The 19,021-nt window shown below is 43.0% G+C and overlaps 1 protein-coding gene across 5 annotated transcripts in view; it reads left to right on the top strand.

Moving 5' to 3' along the window:
• LOC119161647 (low choriolytic enzyme) overlaps nt 1–19,021 on the top strand; it is a 1,178,895-nt gene that overhangs the window by 523,348 nt on the left and 636,526 nt on the right. The gene's annotated exons all lie outside the window — the stretch shown is intronic.

A 19,021-nucleotide genomic window follows, 5' to 3' on the forward strand; every position in this document is an offset into this window, starting at 1 on the left:
GTGAGAACTGGAGATATGACTGACGCTAGGAGCGCCGCATTCAAAACGACGCAGCAGCCCCTTACTAGGAATAACCGCAGCGTCCAAGTGTTCGGGATATTAGGAGTGCGTAAAAATGTAGTTTTTGCAGCAGCTCCATACTGAGAAAGTTCGACACTACTAGTCTCTGAGCATAGTACCTATAACCAGCCACTTGAAATTTTCACTGTTCATAGTGTTATATGTTCCAGAATTGAATAGATTAGTAGCCAAAGCAGCCTATATACGAAATTTAATCTCAAAATTTCCAATTATAAAGAACAAAAGCTGTGTAATGGGGACAAGTTTTATGGCAAATCTATATATGCCAAGCCCTAGTGCACCTACTTAAACTCCCCACTATTAACCCCTTGTAGATTAATGTTTTGCCCCTGGAGAATGCACGGAAAGTATGCATCCTAAAACGGCTCCTCGTGCACGGGACGCCAAGAGCATGCGCGAGACCAGAGAAGAATCAAGACGGCAAGTGAGAAAAGGGGCTTACAAGGGGCTTTTCTTTGTGAAAATATTGCGTGTTCCATCAAAATAACTTTATTACCATTTTGAATAAACGACACTATAAGAGCACAATTTTTCTCTCTTTGATGTCCTCATAGCCACAGATAACTAATAAAGAAGAAATAAAAAAATATAATCAAGTCAGTGCAGCTTCATATATTAATTGTCTATTGCGTAAGGTTCTAGTCTGAGATGCAGTGATTGTTGAACATCCCAGCCAATAAACTATGGAAACCAAAAGCTCAATATAAACGTTTTCTTGACAATGCCAGCCGGATTTCATTGGCGGAAGTCGCACAGTATCAGTTCAATTTTAGATAGTAATAAGATGAACATAGACATCCCGACCAATTTAGCTCACGGTCAGTCTTGGCTTCGGAACAGTGTATTTTATTTCAAATATTAATGACCAGGCCAATTTAATGCGCCAAAATAGATCAAATATAGCCAAAAAAATGACCATTGAGTCAACGTTTTTGTCGACAGTCACAAAGTAGCCTATATGGCGTATAGTAGCCGTCAACGGCAACCATGAAAGTATGCTTTATGGTACCTTAGAAACTGCAGATATTCCTGCCTTTCGTCAGCTGAATTCCCATCAACTATTTTAAAGAGATATTTCTAAACAATGGCAGAGATAAAGAGTGCAGCGCCAGTTCTACATGACAATTTGCTCATAATGACAGTTGCAGCAGGCCACATTACTATAACTGAGCAGTCGTAAGCAACTGTTTCCAATTTACGAACTTTCATCAAGAAACGCGCCGCTTGGTTTTTGACGGCGGATTACAACTTCACCAGAAGTTCAAGCGAAATTGTTAGTTCACTTGGATAGCCATTGCTGGCTTCAATGGGTAAATATATTGCACTATGTCTTTTCTACAACCTAATAAATTACAAAACAACGATCAATAAAATAAATATAATAAACGACCAACATACATCTAATCACGACGGGACCATCCCTTAAATGTACACAAATATATGTGCCGAAGCACAACTTAAGGAAAATAATTTTTACCTAATACTATACGCAAATAGAATAGTCTTACAAAAGTATTCTGACCTCTCATGACACAGCGTTCCTATCACTTTAAAGACGTAAGTTGTCACATAATGTCACTTTTGTTCTTCCTACTGTTAACGTTTTCCTTTTCACTTAACAAAGCGGGAATGTCCCCCCATATTTTTTGTGCATATATTTATTGTTGTGATTCATCTTTTTTTCTTATGGTGTATTGTGCCATGCCATTTGTTTTCACGGAAGTGCATGCACTTTTCGTTTGTAAATGTCACTACAACGATGCCCCTAGAGAGCACTGTAAGTATACACACACACACACACATATATATATATATATATATATATATATATATATATATATATATATATATATAGCGGCCGTCCCTTCATCCACTTGTTGGGGTTTATATTTGAATTTAGAAGTAGGAGTGACAGTCAGCGCCATCTATAAGCCAAACAACGAGTGTGAAAACACTCTGATAGCTCAGTGGTTAGAGCATCGAACGCGTTATTCTAAGGTCGTGGGTTCGATTCCTGCTCACAGCTGGTAATTTTTTCATCCACTTTTCTTTCTTCTTTCTTCTCATTGACATTCCATTTGTTCTAATAACTTCCCCTGTACATTCCTTGGCATTACTGTCTGTTATATCTCATTAATATTGTGTTAAACCACGGAAATACGAGCCCTTAGGTATACACTTCTCTCCCTTATTTTATATATATATATATATATATTGATAGGGGGAAGATTTATTCGTCGACAATGGGTTTTGCTAACGCTGTACAGAGCCCACTGACTTGCAGGCGAACGGGGGAGCTCGAGAGTCCAACCCACAACAAGCACATTGTAGTCTTTCTCCTTTTGGGTGTCATTTCAGTGCTTGTGCCGAAGTGATGACTCCATTCACGTATCATTACCCCAGCCCGTAAGGCACAGTCTCGGTGCCTGTTAAATGAGTGAGTCGGCGTTGTAAGGCTTAATACGAGCAAATAGGATGGAACGCCATGCTGGAGAATGATGTCGTAGTGCAAGAAGTCAGAAACGTCAGTCGCGCAACTGGTTGGTAGCGCACGAGTGATCGCATACCGAGTGGCACAATCTGTGGCCACTGCGATCCATTTATTTCCAGTTGTCGCAGAGGGAAAGGGACCTAGCAAGCCCAACCCCACTCAATAAAACGGCTCGACTGAAACTTAAATAGGCTGAAGGACACCAGCAGGTAGAGTCATAGGCTTCTTTCGGTGCTGGCAAAGATCACAAGATGCAACGTAGCGGCGAACGGAGTGATAGAGACCCTTCCTGAATACTCGTCATCGAACGCGGTCGTAGGTTCTCGAGACGCCTAAATGTCCTGAAGTTAGAGCGTCGAGAAATTGTTGCAGAATATCCTTGCACAGGTGATGTGTACGGCGAGAAAATGTTACGCGCCGTTGAGGTGTACGTTGCGGCGGTAAATAATGTTGTTTTAGAGCAGGTATTTGCCACGTGAAGGGTCAGTATAGTGCGATTCAAGACGGTCAATGATAGAGAGCAGCGATGGATCTGGGCGCTGTTCATCCGCCACGTGCACAAAGTCAGTGATTACTAAAACACAGGCATCGGATTCTAAAGCGGTGGAGTTTGATCGATCAACGGGGTATCGGGATAAACAACCAGCATCACTGTGCTGCTTTCCAGATTTGTGCACAATCGAGAACGTGCACTCCTGTAATCGTAATGCCCAACGGCCGAGTCTTCTCGTAAGGTCCTAAAGCGTTGACAGCCAACAAAGCGCATGCTGGTCCGCGATGACCGTGAACGGACGTCCATTTAAGTACGGACGTAATTTCGTGATGGCCCAGATGAGGGTCAAGCATTCCCGCTCAATGATGGAACAGTTTTTTTCCACTTGCGACAAAAGGCAACTAGCGTAGGCTATCACATGGTTGGCGCCATTCTTTATCTGAGCGAGTATATCACCAATGCCATGGTCGCCTGCATTGGTGCGAAGTTCTATTCGAGTAGCTGAATCAAAATGAACCAACGCAGCTGGTGATTTGAGGGCGGTAATCAGTGACGCGAAGGAATGTTCTCAGTCCTCACCCCAAGAAAAGGCCACATTCTTTTTAAGAAGATGCGTGAGGAGGCTAGCAGTATCCGTGAAGTTGATGACAAAGCGGCGCAAGTATCAGCAGAGCCATACTGCAAATTTCTGTGGAACGGGGAACCGGGAATTCGCAGACTGCACGGACTTTGTCGGAAAGGGCGACATAGGAACGTACATAGCAGCCTGGAGCGGCAGCGGTAGAGACTCCATGGATCGTATACAAGTGTGACTTGGAGGATTGAAATAGGTGCACAAAGGCAACCCAAGCCATAAGATGCCGGTAGAACAATAGATAGGAGCGGAGTGGGTGGTTAAGAAGTCAATTCATATGATGACGTCGTTTGGGCAAGCATCGAGGCCTGTGAAGAGAACGAAAGTGTGGTGGCCGGCAGCAGTAACGCGTGCAGTGCACATGCAAAGCACCGATGTTTGGCTTCCGTTGGCCACTCCAACAGTAGAGAACATAGCAGGTGTGAGAACCTTTTTCAGGTGAGATCGAAGCGCAGAACTCATAACCGATATTTGGGCACCAGTGTCAATTAGAGCAGTAACGGTGAAGCCATGAAGAAAAACTCGAAGTAAATTGCGTCTTGAATTAGTAGTCATTTGAGGTTTTTCAGTCCTAGTCGTCAACGCAGCGCCACATCCAGTAGCTGCACTCGTCAGTTTCACGGAGCATGACCAGAATAAACGGGAGACCGAGAGCGGCGGCTTTGAAGGGAGCACGACGGGCGACCCTAAGGTGACGGCGAGTGGCTGGACCAGTTTCTCTGGGCGATCACGTCAGCCTAGGACGGTTCGGAGCGTGGAGATGGACAGCGAGGTGAAGGGTCCTGAGGATGGTCACCCGGAAAAGCGGGTTACGAATAGTCCACGATCCTGACGGTGGTCATTAGGAAAGCTTCGCCGGGAATACCATCTGTTGCGTCAATGGCGGGAGATGTGCCCAAAAAGAGAGTAAGAGAAGCAGAAGGGTCGGTCGTCTCGCGTGTGCCCCTCGGGTGGATTTCGGTAGCGTGGAGGAAACCGAGGAGCCGAAGCTGCTGCAGCGACAAGTGTAGAAGCGTGGCGGTCAGCGTTGAGGACGGGAGTACTCATGGGCTGCGGCATGTGCCTGCCGAGCTGGGGAACCTGAACGCCCAGGTCGGCAAAGTCCTGACGTACGACGGCTTGAATATGGGAGTGTGTTGCCAAGTTTTCTTGTGCAGGGGGCTGATAGGAAGCGGGTGCCATGAGCTCCAGCTCCTGGAAAACAATCGTTGCGATATGGGCAGGAGGTGCAAGTTGACAAGGCGTCGCAGAATCATCGCAGGACGAAGTCGCAGTGGTGTTTGAAAGCCTTGTGAAGTGTTGGGTTATTCGCCTGCTTTTAGCCTGTTCAAATTGTCGGCATACAGATATGATAGAGTCGAAAGTGGTGCAGTTCTTACACTTGAGTATGTTGAAAGCATTGTCAGCAATGCCTTTCAACACGTTGCTGATCTCGTCCGCCTCCGTCATCTTCTTGTCAGTCTTTCGGCACAGTGGCAGTACGTCTTGGATGTATGTGACGTACGACTCCGTCAATGAATGAACACGTGACGACAGTTTCCGCCTGACGGCCATCTGATGAACAACTGATCGATCGAACAAGACGCGAAGTTTCTGCTTGAACACGTCCCAGCTGGTTTGTTTTTCTTCGTGCGTATCATACTAGGCGCGTGCCGTACTGCGTAGGTAGCAAATAGTATTTGCCAGCATGAGCGTCTCGTTCCACCTGTAGTGTTTGCTGACGTGCTCGAATAATCTGAGCAATTCTTCGACGTTCGCGCTGTCCATACTGCAAAACGTGCCAGGGTCGAGAAGACGGGGTGGAATCACAGGTGATCGAGTTAGCGGGGATTGCGAGGCCTGAGTACCGATTTCAGGCATTGCGGCTGGACAAAGGTGGCGTCGGATGTGGAGTTCCAGAGCCGGGTTGTGTGAATACCCCACACCTCCACCAAAAGATGTTACGAGGAAGGTTTATTCGTTGACAGCGGCTTTCGCTAACGCCGTACAGAGCGCACTGTCATGCAGGCTGATAAGGGATCTCGAGAGTCAAACCCACAACAAGCATGTTGTCTTTCTCCTTCTTTTTGGGTGTCATTTCAGTGCTTGTGCGGAGCAACAATTCCATACATGTATCGTTGTGTAATACGTAAGTGATGGCGCCTAAATTGTATAAGTACCATAAACCCAATGTAAACCTCTTTTACAACTGTCTAAATCACGGGTAAATATGAACAAAATCTCAATACATGTTTTTTTGGTTACTCCATCAGTTTGATATCATACATTTTGTAAAGAAAGTGAATTTACTTAGCATATTGTAATGATTTCATATTTGCAAATTTATTGGGGCATTTCATACTGTCAAAACTATGTTAGCTTCACAAACTCCAAGCTTTTGTTACAACTTTTCAGAGCCAATCTTAAACCCAAGTGACAAACTTGAACTCGTAGAGACTTCTTCTCGTTCTATAAAAAGAATATTTTATTAAGGCACTTAGAATGGCTTTAGTTCCACGTGCTAAGTGGCATTTACATTATTGACCCACCCAAACTTGAATGGATAGTGATGACTCATAATGTAGCCGTATCACAGTATAAACTTCACAGGCAACTGTAATTTTTTAAGTTCGAGAAAAAATACTATCTAATAAATTACGCCATTTCCCGCTAAAGAGAACTATGTGTAGGTGCGATGCAGTGGGCGCTAATGCGCACACTGGCGGTGACATTGACGCTGGTGCTCATCGTGGTGGTGTTCCGGAGAGAACCCTGGGGAGGCGCCAAGCACGCAAAGGTGGGCTGGTGTTTCCTACTAGAATATGCCAATCGCTGCTAATGGGAAATAAGAGACAGAAGACTCCAACTCGACAGATGGACCCGCAGTCCACTTTTAGGTAATGAGCACGCTGCGATGATTCATTGTTCAACAACGAACAGAAGAATTCTCCTACTGGCAATGCATTAGATGTCGAGATCCAGTGCCTATATATTCGGGATCGCTAGTGAACATTTGTGAAGCGCGAACAGTCAGTTTTTTAAATCAAGAAAGTCGCAGACGCTACCTCCGTCTACATTGCGAGGTGAGAGAGGAAGAGAAAAATCGCATGCGCGATGGCGGTGTGAATGCCGCGGGAAGATATGCCGAGAGGAGAGGCGGGAGCAAGCGTAGGTTATCAGACGCTCCCTGCGTTGGCGTTGCGAAGTGAGAGGGGGGAGAGTGGGAGAGGAAAGAGAGGCCAGGCCTTGGAAGCTCTCAAGTTCCCGCGATGGCCGTAGAGGTCAGAAAATCGACCGCGGCAACTTTCGTCATTTGCGCGTATAGTTGAACTACTAACTCCTTTTTTAGCGGTCGGACGAGTTAGTGTGCAGTTTTCCTGCTAGGGGCACTTAACACAGCTGAAATTTTTATTTCAGATTGTATCAAAACACCGTTAGAAACAGTTACTACGTCGTTTTTTATAAAAAAATTGAATAAAATATTTTTGTCTTACCATTACTAATAATACAAGAACTGCGTTTGTTTTAGTTCAAGTACTGAGATCATCCTGACGCTCGGAAAGCAGCAGCCCATTGGCATCGATAGCCCCGCCGCAATTGTCTAGTGGCTAAGGTACTTGGCTGCTGACCCGCAGGTGGTGGGTTGGAATCCCAGCTGCGGTGGCTGCATTCCCGATGGAGGCGGAAATGTTGTAGGCTTGTGTGCTCAGATTTGGGTGCACATTAAAGAACCCCAGGTGGTCGAAATTTCCGCAGCCCTCCACTACGGCGTCTCTCAAAATGATATGGTGGTTATGGGACGTTAAACCCCACATATCAACCATCAATCATTGTCATCGACTGCGTTTCTGTCGGTTAATTTGTTCAAAGTGTCCGTGGTTAGCCGAGGTACTTTTTGTCGCTCGGCATTGCAAAGCTCCGTTTTAATTCAGCTTTCATATATCAATGCGAGCTTGGGTGTCAGACTTTACGGTCCGCTACGACGAAGCGAACGTGTCTAGAGGCCGTGAGGCATGTCAGCTACTGCGCTCCACCGACATCTGGCTGCGCCGCCTCCAGCGGAAAAATTCAAGGCTGGGAAGTCGCTCAGAGACTGCCTACGAAGATGGAATAACCTTGAACGGTGTGGGTATGTTCGCCGGTGAGTGAAAATGCGCTGCTTTGCATCTGAACATGTCCCTTTTATTTTGCATGCTCTACAGTTTTTGTCCTTTCATAAGGCTTTTCGACTTGTAGAGCTAAATATATGCACACCTTGTGAATGTTTGAGATTGTTTACTTCGTTGTCACATTTGCTGAAAATATTTTGCTGCTAAAATTTGTAGCACACATCAAACCATATGTGCTACCTGTTTCTGCTCAAAATGAGTCTGCTGCAATATATGCTCATAAATTCAATACATAGTAGAGCCAAGTAAACCTGGAGTACATATACGCATTTGTAAATTTCTCGTAAGTTTGCAAACAAGCATATTTCATTTGCATGAACCATATAGTACATCCAGTGAGGGAATTACCTAGCTTTGTCCTCTGAAGAACGTCACTAAAACAAATTCATTTTAATGCGATCCACAAGACAAATTCACAAAAACAGCATTATTATGTTCACACTACCTTTCTTATATGCAGTGTCCCCATATACAGTCTTTTTAGTCATGCATCAAAAATTCGTTCACGCTTCTACCAGAGTAACCTGAACTGTTAATGTTTCTTACAACCCAACCACAGCCTCCAAGAAACTGCTCATATCAGTGTACGCTTGGATGCCTCATCACTCTGAACCTACCTCAAGTCAGCGGAGAATGTGTCATTACTCAAAGTAAGCTCATGGGCCAAAATCCTCGCAAGGTATTCTTGAAGACACTTTATTTATTGAACATAGTTTGTTCAATTGTTTATACTTTACCCTGCTCATGAGTCTGTGTTTTTTTCTTCTCAGAAAACTGGACTAAAGAGAGACCATTGATTTCCAAGATACTCACATCTAGTCGTAAGAAGCTCTTAGTTGCCATAGTGACAGCCCCATGCGCCACCAATATGCCAGGCAGACAAATGGAAGCCTTATACCGAAAAGCAGTAATAGTGTACGGTATGTTTACGCTGTACGAAATCAGGTGCAAAGTTTGTTGTTCCTCGCTTTAAGAATTACTCAGTTTACTGGAGACGTGTAGGCTTTAAAATTTTTGGACAGTGCATAACATGGTGTGTACATACTGTACTTCACGCTGCATTCCAAACTTTGCATAGACTATCACATGAAGGTAACAAATGGGCTTGTAGTAGTTCATATTTAGCAGCACATTTTTCACATTGTGTATAGAATGCTGTGAATGTAATGTAAGGACTTTTGCAAGACAGTGGTCGGTACAGCTATAGTAGTGTTGAAACAGTTACTTATACCGCGTGCATTTTGGGAGTCACACAATCAAAGTACTAAAAAAACTGCACAAGAACTCGTGCCTTCATTAAGCAAGACATGTCCTGTAGAGGTAGCAATCGTGGAGCCAAACTATGACAGTAAAATACCTAGAAGAATAAGGAAGAATAAGGATGGTTGGATCACATTCGGCAAGCATTCTCAAATTATGAATGATAATCTGTCACTAACTCTCAAGAGGAACGTATATAACAGCTGCGTCTTGCCCGCACTTACCTACGGAGGGTTCAGCTTAAATTAAGGACGACGCAGCGAGTGATGGAAAGGAAAACGATAGTTGTAACGTGAAGACACAAGAAGAGAGCAGAGTGGGTCAGGGAACAAACCGGTGTTAAGGATATCGTACTTTAAATCACGAAGAAAAAGTGAACATAGGCTGGGCACTTAGTACGCAGGCAGACAACCGCTGGTCATTGCAGGAACTGACTGGATTCACAGAGAAGGAAAACGCATGAAGTGAAGACAGAAGGTTAGGTGGGCCAATGATATTAAAAACTTGGTACGTACAACGTGGCAGCAGAAATCACAAGACCAAGTTGATTGGCCGATCATGGGAGAGGCGTTTGTCCTGCAGTGGGTGTAATCAGGTTGATGATACGCCAAAAACAAGCACCGACATTCACGCAAGCAGTGAGCCCTAATGTTGAAACGTATGCCAATACTTATGCTTCAATAACAAGTTTGTTTACAAGACAGAGTAATTGTAGTCAAAATGAAAAGTCATCCGTAATTTGCATTCGCTTGCATTTATTTCACTGTGACTCTATGACTATCATTCCTAGCTTGTCCAAGGGCTCCAGTTCAGCATCCGAAACCTCATCTGCTCAGAAATGCTGCTGTTCAGGTCTTTTCCTTCTCTAGTTAATTTAGTTTGGTTTGTTTTTGCAAAATGCTGTGATCACTCTGGACAGACTTTCCGGGCAGCAACGAAAACAAGGGGCTCCCAGTTTGCATTAGCTGTTGTGGATACCAATGTGTTCATATTGTCGAGAGATTTCCACCAATAGAAATACACAGGGCTGTGTGCTTTTACCTAATCGAGCTCCAATAACGACCTTTTACTGTAATATTACTTGTTCTATGCAAAATACCTGACCCATGACAAGACATTTTAAAGGTATGTTAATCTTTAACAGAACAACGACTCAGTGCATTCAGTAGGCATAATCAAAGTTGGCCAGTGTTTGTACATGTTGATAATTCAAATGTCTACTAACAGCTATTTCCTTGATATTTCTGTGAAATATGTAGCCAAAAGGACTAGTTTTGTGTGATACTTGCGTTAAAAGAGAAGTCGAAAGTTAGGAAGTAGTGAAAAATAAAAACGTGATATCAGCTTCTGCCATATTCATTTTTTGAGCAGTGTCTTTAATGACTATGCACCATTGGCACAAAAAAAAACTAATTTATTCATCTGTCAATGCAAAGTATAAAAACTTTGAAGGTCATTCAAAAAGTAAGGGCCATTTCGTTCCTAGCAAGTAAAGATTCATTAGCAAAAGTTTATATTGATGGGCTTAGTTTAGCAAAAACCTGCTTCACTTTTCTACAGAATCGCTGCTAACTTCTTAGTGCTTCTCGTATCGTCGCAGTAGTTTCTTTAGTCAAATTGAATAAGAGCTCGCCGCTTCGTAATTGAACCTGTTGCGAGCGGTGATCTTAAATTTCTCACTGTCTTCAAATCACACCCCAAGCCACTGCTTCGAGTGAAAGAAGAGAAAATAATCACACGGTGCTGGCACAAGACAGCAGGGTGAGCAATTAGTGTTCCCTACCAGAATAATTGGTCTTCCTATCGGTTCTGATTGTAGTGTAAGGATGCATGTTGTCATGTAGGAGGCAGATTCTGGATGACAAATAATGAAATCATCAATGTTTATCGTACTTATTACGGTGGTTAGTGTTTCACAGTATATGTCAGCTGTGCGTGTAGACCACATTTTATGAAAGAAACACTAAAAATTCTCTTTTTGACTTAGAAAATGGTAGCCGTCATTTTCTAACTGGAGTAAGAAAACTGCTGGCATTTTTTTGTGTTTTTGTGAAAAGAAGTGGTGGCAGCACTGTGTGTTTTCTGCAGATGCGTACATTACGAAGCATTGTCACCTGTGCAACAGTGTGAGAAAAAAAATCATCCATGTTTTATGGGTAGCAGTCCTAAAACGCTCATCCACTTGATCGGTTGGTCGGTAAGCATTTAAGAACCTAGCTTTGTGATATCTGGGCATATCGGCTACAATTGTGCAAATTGTAGTGAGGCCAACAAGAGGAACTTTGTCTTACAAACCAGTAAGTGTTAGTCCTGAATCTATTGAAAAATCCTGTCCACTTCAACAGTTTGGTTGGTCTAGAGGCGTGGCGTGGTGCTCCACTTTTTTTCCTACGCATTTGTGCAGCCATTTCGGAAGTCTCAATGATGTGTTCCAACATTGTTTCACTCCTCACAGTTGGTCCATGAACTGTGCACAACTCCTTGTAAATTGGAAAAGCTAGTGATTCTTTTGCATGCAAAAATGTAAATACAGTGTGCACCCTACAACAGGCGGGAGCAACAATATTCGCCAACATTGGTGTCTGCGTTCCCTGTCGAGCAGAGGACTACTGAGCCAGAACAATCACTTTATTATTTTCACTGAGAAGTGGCAGATTGTGCTGTACACATATCTCTTCAGTCTGTTGTGAAAATACGTAAAGATTAAGAAATGGCCTTTACTTTGTGAATAAACATCATAGAAAATTTCATTATGCAGATTTGACTGCAATGATTATTCACGGCCTATTTTTCTAACATTGCTACCATGACTTCCAGCACTTCCCAGCCGTCTAGTCTTACTATTGTTCCAGATGTCCCTATTGTAAGTGTATATGTCATATGCAGTGAATTGCGAGTGCTATTTACAGGTGCATAATTTCTTTTCTAAAAATGAGTGCTTTTGGGAGAACCGACAGGCATCCTCCATCTCGTGTGTCAGCTCATCTACAGTAGACGAGCAAGTGCACGGGTAGCCAATTCTCTTGTGATCCGTGACAACTTTGAAAGAAATGTTGACATGCTAAAACTTTTTGACTCAGGCTTTCGTTATTCACCAACTGTTACTCAAATAAAGTGCCTGTCACTGCAACCTTTTACCTCTTTTAAAATGTAAACCAAGTTTCCTTTCAACATGATCCTGTAAATGATTTTTTCCCTGGATGCACTTGCTCACCACAATTAAAGTGCCTGTCACTGCAACCATTTTACCTCTTTTGATGTGTAAACCAAGTTTCCTTTCCAACGTGATCCTGTAAATGATGTTTTCCCAGGATGCACTTGCTCACCACAACTGTAAGTTGATTTAGTTGGTAAAAACACAGTTTCTATACAGAATATCGAGAACAACGTTATGTGCAGGGATGCCTAGCACAACAGCGTGGGGTCATTTCTTTTTATTCGTCGCGATGTGCTTCTCGCTAATGCGTTGTCAAATATCATATTGCGGCTCAGGCTAATCGTACTGACACTGCTCTTTTTGAGAGCATGTGTGGGGAGAAAGCCAATGGGGAGCACAGTACCAAGTACAGTGCAAGGGGTGTCCAGTGTAAATATTGTTGTCTAACTGAACGAGCCAAGAGACAAAGTTGTACAATTTCAGCGGGTAATTTTATTTAACAGATGGCTATCAATGATTTTTTTTTGCATGTATTGTTCAACTCTGTGAGAGACATGGTTCCTTGCTTACATGTGTACTGCTGCATTCACGATTGTCAATAAGCAATGTAAGCTTGCTGATTGATTGGTTGATATGTGGGGTTTAACATCCCGAAACCATAATATGAGTATGAGAGACGCCGTAGTGGAGGGCTCCGGAAAATTTGACCACCTGGGTTCTTTAACGTGCACTCAAATCTGAGCACACGGGCCTACAACATTTCCGCCTCCATCGGAAATGCAGCCACTGCAGCCGGGATTCGATCCCGCTACCTGCGGGTTCAGCAGACGAGTACCTTAGCCACTAACCACCACGGCAGGGCCAATGTAAGCTTACTTGCTTGGCGTGTTTTATTTTTGCCAGTTGAGGCCTCTCGGTCACCTGGCGGCATAGCAGAAATATTTATAGTAACTTTAGTGTGCCGTGTGCGTGAGTACCACCGCGCAATAGCTGCGAATAAATGCCCATAAAGCTGCGGGCACGCACCGCAACCCCTGCACTCGCGACCAAAGCAGCCACTATAATGCTTTAGCTCAATCATGATGATAGGCCTACCAGCGCCGTCTCTAGGTCGGATAAGTTAGTACACAACACCACCGCTACCCTTATTGTCGTTGCACTGTCAAAGGTACAGTTTCCCTTCTCTAAGTTGTAGTGTATAAGTGTTCTGTGGAGAGGCGGAGCTTGTAGAGATGTGGACAGATTAACGCCCAGCTGTTGAAGACAGGGCAGGAGGAGAGTGGCGCACGCGTAGTGTGAGTGCGGAGTTTGCGGCACATCGACCCGAGCAAGAGATGCTTCGCATCTAAACCTGATCCGTGGGTGTTACGCGATTCGACTCTACCTATAGGGTTCATAAGTAACCTTCAATATTTATTTCAAAACTTCAAGTTAACGCGTTCATCTTTTTTCAGAATTCGGTCATGATCAGCAGTGCCAAATGTCTCAGCGCACAAACCACGGTCACCCCAGGAATTCCAAGAAGCAATGCTTTCTCCTCGCAAAGCAATTCCTCTCCTCTCGGCTGCTGACCCGCAGGTCATGGGATCAAATCCCGGCTGCAGTGGCTAGGTATCGTGTAGTTATCGTGTTGGAGTTGTGCACGTAGACACGTGCACAACTGCAACACGATACCTACGTTTAGGCATGTGAGTAGTCTAGGGATCTTTTTAATGGGTATAAGTGTGTGGTTATCGGATCATTTTCCATAATGGAGGTCCTTCAACATCTGTTGTTATGACATTGTCAGTATTGTGAGAATATATTTCAATAAGTGAATTATTATTACTTCTTTTTTCTGCCACATATATTGTAACTTTAAATTTAGTGCTCGTTTTAGGTGGTTCAAACGGAAGGCAACGTTTGGCATAGGAGCTCTCATGAAGACTAATCTATTTTGTTTTCTCTACACTCAGTTTTGTGCTTTGCTTTGCCTTCCCCTTCCGTGCTTGAATAGCAAGTTGCGGGTTACTCCGATTTTCTCCAGGCCGCAGGTTTGATTTCTCGCTGGCATTTCTACCAATCTAATAGGCATGAACACCGGCGCACTTATATTTAGGTACAGGTGAAAGAACCTGAACTGGTCTAAATCTTTCCCAGCAGCTAGCCTCATGCTGATATTGTACTTTTGGTACGTAAACAACAGAAAACAACAGCTAATATTGTTATCAAGTACGTTAATACTAGTATGTAATCTGTAGTTCTTAAAATAATTTCTATTTGTTTTTATAAAACTTTTCCTGACAAATCTGTTACTGACAGTGTCCGCTTGGTAACACCCGTTGTGAAAAGCAAACTTTCACTGGTGCATCTCATGGTTGTCATAGAGACAACGTCCCTAGCTCTGATATCCACTTCTTAGCCTTTTGACAAGACAGCCGCCGTTGATCTATCTTTTATATGACGCTGTAAGGACTTCTTCATATCGTAATATGCATTGATACTAGCCCCGAGATACTATTCGTCCCAAATGCGACAGCGTGAGGGTAAAGTGTAACGTACTTTCCTATCATGTCGCCCTTTGTTGAGCGACCTTTGCACCACAGCAAATATTTTTGGTACGGTCTTTTTCAACGAAAGTCGAACACAAAGGGAGTAGAGCACGTCAAGGCTTCGGGGCTGGTAATCGCGCAGTATTCTCTTTGAGTGATAAAGCACAGTTATTATTCGGTCAGTCATTTCGTATCGACTGCAAAGAGCCACCATTTTCTGTGCTCTGCATTCTTTTGCAATAAAGTGGATTCATGCTCCGTACTTCTAGTTGTAATGAACATCAGCAAGCGTGCAAGTGGGCTTCGTTGCTTTGCTCCCCTCGTTTTATCTTCTCAGTTGATATGGCTCTCAAGTATACCGACGAAGTAACAGCAGACCGGTAAATATGAAATAAAGACTTGTCATCACAGCCCTTGCTGCTATTTGTCCACCCACTACAACATTTGAACCAATCAGTAGGGCAGTTTAGCATGTAAGTTAACAAAGCTTGATGTCACGAGTTGATTCACGGCCATGATGGCAGCAGTTAGATGGAGGCAAAGAACGCATGGGAGCTTGAACCTTCGGGGGTTAATTTAGAGATCCAGTGTTTAAAGTTGTGGCAAGTGACGCCCCAGAAGTTATTGCGGTCTCACATGCCCACCACAAAAAAGTCACACTCAGAGTGATGTATTGTTTGTTTTTGTGAACACATAGACCCTCATGCGTGAGGATGAAATTGAGCTCTGAAGAGCATGCCTAAAAATGGTTAAATTCGAAATTGTCCCAAGAGTGCAAGCTTTCTGTGTTCAGTAGGTGGTTTTGTGTGTGCGAGAAAGTAAATCAGTCGTATTTCCTTCCACCTGGAGAAATTTTATGCTATTTTTTAAGTTATATATATGGTTCAACAATGACCTTTATTGTTCCTAATAAGGCTGAATGAACGAGGTGCAGCAAGGTTTAGGTCGGTATTACAAAATTTGGATTCGTAGTTGTCTCAAAGTAGGGCTCTAGCACTTAACAAATCTGGAACGCTACCAGAATACTATTTTTCGAGAAGGCTACAGTGTGAGGGCAAAACCGTACTTTTATTTCATGTTGCTCTTTTTTCAGGGGCTTTTACAGCAAAGGAGTAGTATTATTTTTTTAGGCGTTTTTTACTCTAGAAGTCGCACACACAAGCAGCAGGACACGTCAACGTTTTGGGACTGATGGCTTATTTTCGCGCAGAATCATTAACCTTGTCCTTGAGCGATAAGGCAAAGTTATATGGCCAATCATTTTTTATCGACCGTGAAGAGGCACTCTTTTTTGTATTTTTTTCATACCCAAATTTTCAACGAGAAACAATCAGATTGCATTGACAAGAGGGAGTGCTGCCCCCGTTTATCAATGGGTCCCTGACTGTCAGTCGATTGCAGGTAGCTATACGAGCTCGACGGGTGTGCGTAGACGTGTGCAGCTCCAGGCCTTTTTTACATGCGATCATCGTGGCCCTTTTATCGCGATGACCTCCGTTCCTCCTACCACTGCTGATCGCATCCTACTTTTCGAACCAAGGGCAACCGGCGCATACGCACACTCAGAGCTGAACACATTTTATTTTCGCAAGTGGAGTTGACAAAAGCAAAAGAGGGTCATTCTGAAAACAGTAAAGTGGTAAACGTTATAACAGGCGCTTTACGTATAAAATGCTATAAAAAGCGCACAACTGTTTAAATAGCCCTTATAGTGGCATTCTAGACATTTAATAATGACATGCCTAAAGCCGTTGGTATGTGAATTGCAGTAGGCATATATATGCGTAATTTTCTTTTTTAAAACGGTTCACACACTTCAACACACACACACACACACACACATACACACACACACACACACACACACACATATATATACATATTCCCTGACGAAGGCCGGACACCGGCCGAAACGTAGGAGCAATAAATGTTTTCGCACGTTTGTCCGCTCAAGCCAATTTCTATATATAAATAAATAAACATATATATCTATCTATCTATATATATATATATATATATATATATATATATAAATGGTGAGCATATTTTATATATATATATATATATATATAAATGGTGAGCATATATATATATATATATACATACATATATATATATATATATATATATATATATATATATATATATATATATATATATATATATATATATATATATATATATATATATATATATATATATATGCAAGAAATAAACGACGAAACTTTCGTGGAAGCGTCTTTACTAAACGTTTTGAGCTGGTGGACCAGCCTTTGTCAGAGTAATGTGGTGGCGGAGTAATGCTTTGGGTGGCTGCTGTTGAAATGTAGGTAAATTTGACGGTCTGTAGGCTTTTTTGTAAAGGCTTGTTGACAAGCGGTCATTTTTGACCGTGACAGTGACGTCCAAGAAGTTAATGCTAATTTTAGAAATTTTGTGCGTGAATTTAATTGACGGGGGGCACTTGTTAAAATCCTCTATGAAGCGGAAAAGACTTCCCTCATAGTGGTTTCATATCATAAAAATATCGTCTAAGTATCTTCTGTAGTAGAGAGGTTTCAAGGTGCGTCCGTCAATGAATGGGATTTCATGTGAAGCTATAAAGTGCTCGCGAAGTTTGGGGCCATTTTCGTGCCCATTGCAGTGCCACTGACCTAAAGGAAATGCTTGCCATTGAACTCAAAATGGTTATAATTTAGTACAAATTCAAGAAGTGTAAAGAGTACCTCGCCACTTACACTGGTTGATGAGTCACATTTTACATATTCAGAAACCATAGCCCCTATTCCGTCATGGTGGGGTATGTTGATGTACAGTGAGCAGACGTCCATGGTCACCAGAAAACTATGTACAGTGAGCAGACGTCCATGGTCACCAGAAAACTACCGCCTGGGATGTCGAGACTTGAAGTTTCGCAGATGAAGTGGTTTGTGTCCTTTAGGTAATAGGGAAAACTTGAGGGGATGTTTTTATTAAGGAATTGATGAATTCTGAGATATTTTCTGTTGATGTGCTGTTACTGGATACTATTGTACGTCCCGGATTGCCTGCCTTGTGTATTTTGGGGTGTGAATAGAATCTACCGGGAACAGAATGGGCCGGTAACACTGCTTTTAACATTTTGCCGGTAATTTTCTCGTCCCGGCGGAGATTATTTAGGGTTACTTTAATCTCCCTTTCAAGTTCAGGAATCGGGTCCGTTGGAAGTTCTTTGTAGAATTTTGTGTCTGATAGTTCTCGTTCCCCTTCCTTTAAGTAGTCTGACGTGTTTAGAATTACTATGCAGCCCCCTTTATCAGCCGGTTTGATGGTAATTTCAGTGTTTTTTCGTAGTTCATCGAGTGCCCTTCGTTCTGACTTTGATATGTTGTTTCGAGATGGCCGATTTTTTCATACGCTCTGATGATATTTTTTTGAACTGCTGATATATACATATCGAGGTGTTTGTCCCTCTGTTCACCGGGACACCAAGATTTGTCACCACCAATCGATCTATTTTCGTCCATACAGTCCTTGCGATCATGAAAGTATTCACGGAGGCGAAGATTACGCGCAAGGTTATCGAGATCTTGGTACAGTTCAAATTCATTGAATCTACCGGATGATGGGCAAAAGGTTAAGCCTCTCGACAAAAGTTGAAGCTGAGCGGGTGTGAGCGTTGTGTTGGACAGATTGAAGACATTTTTCTCATACGTTTTTGGCTGCTCTTGGCTATCACGTGGCACGGGAGTGTCAGCGTCATATTCAAGAGTAAGGGTGTTTTGATTGGGATTGCACTGTAGGTTCGAATTCCCATTTTTCTCCACAAAGTTAGGTTGTGGTACGGGTGGTCCCTGGCGTTCTTGTACGGCCTCATTCCTATTTTCTTGTTGCAGAGCAGTGGAACTTCTGCAGTCCCGATTGAATTTTCTATCTTTTACCACTGAAATTTCGCCTGTCTTTTTTAGTTCAAATCTTTCCAGTTCTCTTGCCTCATGCTCTCCGAGATTAGATACCGATTTCCGAGTGGCCTCCATGACACTGTATTTGGTGGCTTTACGCTCACTATGGGCCGCAAAGACCCGAGTAAGTTGCAAGAACGCTACTAGTAATATTTTTTTCCCACTTCCTTCTTTCTGCTTCACTTAGTGTAGACATTGAGGGGTTGCAGGCTAGGCGGAGGCCCTTAGGTGAAATTTCGTGAGATAGATATTTGGTTAGTTGTTCCGTGTGTTTTTCACATTGCA

Source organism: Rhipicephalus microplus, chromosome X (assembly GCF_043290135.1).
Source record: "Rhipicephalus microplus isolate Deutch F79 chromosome X, USDA_Rmic, whole genome shotgun sequence".
Taxonomy (NCBI): domain Eukaryota; kingdom Metazoa; phylum Arthropoda; class Arachnida; order Ixodida; family Ixodidae; genus Rhipicephalus; species Rhipicephalus microplus.